We start from the raw sequence: 1,802 nt of genomic DNA on the forward strand, positions 1-1,802 counted from the left end.
CGGACGTAGTAAGGGGGTGCGCATCAGCGCCAGACTCCCCTAGAGATTCCGATGTAGCAGTGGGGAGGTCACTCTTGACCCCAGAGTGCCTGGGGTGTGGACACCCTGCAGCGTCCACTCCAGAGGCTGCTGGGAGGGGGCCCCTCTGGGGCTGAGCCGGCTGTGAGCCGGGGCCCCTGATGTCCATTCCTCTCTGCAGCCCTCTGCCTGGCCAGTAAGGGTCCATGGGCTTTGGGGGTGTGGCCACCTATGGCTTCCGGGCTGCTGCTGGCACTCATCTGCCCTCCAGGGAGGGTCTGGGCCCATGCTGGCCCTGTGGGAAGACAGGCTGGAGTCCCTGCCCTCCAGAGGTGGGGAAGTCCCACTCACCCCAGAGCCATACACAGTGTGTTCGTCGTGTTCGTCGCAGAGTGAGGGAAACTGCGGGAGGGCGGTCAGGAGCCCGGCCTCACTTCACCACCCACCTGCAGTCGCGTGGAGCCCAAGCCGTCCCTGGGACCCAGTTTCCCTAATTTCAGAGACACAGACACAGAGACACACACTCACACGGGCCCTCAGCAGTAGCCAAGGTCTCAGCCCAGAAGGGCAATGAGGTCTGGCCTGGCTGGGGATAATTCTGCCCTCACAGAAAATGACAGCACTATGGGCCAGGCCTCAGGGCCCTGGTCCTGCCTCCCAGCTCCACCCCTCCCCCAAGGCTACTTTGTCATCGGTCTGTGCTTGCATGCATCATTGCCCGGCCACCCCCTGGTCAGCAGGTGGTCCCAGGGGACTAGTCGGAGGCCCATTTCTGGGGCTGCTTGTGGGGGATGATGGAGGGCCATCTGCACACACGTTGGGCCCTTTGTCTCTGAGCTGGTAGGGAAGACGAACGAGGCCTGTCGCTAGGCCTCTGCTGCCTGGGGGACATCTGGGGCTTGGGACAGACCTGGGCTGGGTGCCGGGTGGAAGGTGGACAGAACCAGATCAAACGGGCTTAACCAGAGAGAGCTGAATGGGGCAGTTGGGACCAGAGGCCCGGAGAGCCCGTGGGGGCGGGCGGGCGCCGGCCTGATCCACGCCAGCGCTTCCCACGAGAGCGGGCGCCCGGTCTCAGGGAGCTGCTGTTCTATTTACAGTGCGTCAAGTCCCGGCCCACAGAGTTCTCAGACCAGCTGGAGAAACCGGGGCGTGAGAAAGCCCCGGTGTCTTCAGGAGCCGGCAGCAGCCAAGCCGGGATGGGAACCGAGCGAGGGACCCCCACAGACTCGCCCACCCCACTCGGCGCAGGCGCAGAGGCACCGACACCTGGCGTGGGCTCGCTCACCTGAGGGTCTCTGGTGAGTGGTGCTGAGGGCTGCTGGCGGTTGGGGACAGAGGTCCAGGCCAAGTGAAGCCCGAAAACGGCTCGGCAACCCAAAGCGACATCTGCACAGGAGCAAGCAGAACCCCATGCGGGCGCCGGGCCACAGACAACTGGGGCCGTGAAGCAGCCCCATTACCGTCTCTTCCGCTTTGCTCCTGCCCACCCCACAGAGCGCACACGAGGATTGTGGCCTAGGACGCGACACTGCCGGTCAGCTACTCTGGCCCGACTTTCCAAGTGAGCCCAGCATGGGGACAGCAGGACAGTGGACATTTTCGGGTTAACAGTCCTGGCTCTCAAAGGTGGGACCCCTCGTCTTACTTAACTGCACACCTAATCGATGGGGGGACCTGCTCTCCAGGTTGTATGGAGGACGCTGAGGCTCGAGGAGAGAACATGACTGGCCAAAGCCACATGGCAGGGGAGCAATGCAGCCACGTCATACCAGATCCACCCC

Source organism: Pteropus alecto, unplaced genomic scaffold, assembly GCF_000325575.1.
Source record: "Pteropus alecto unplaced genomic scaffold, ASM32557v1 scaffold60, whole genome shotgun sequence".
Lineage (NCBI taxonomy): Eukaryota > Metazoa > Chordata > Mammalia > Chiroptera > Pteropodidae > Pteropus > Pteropus alecto.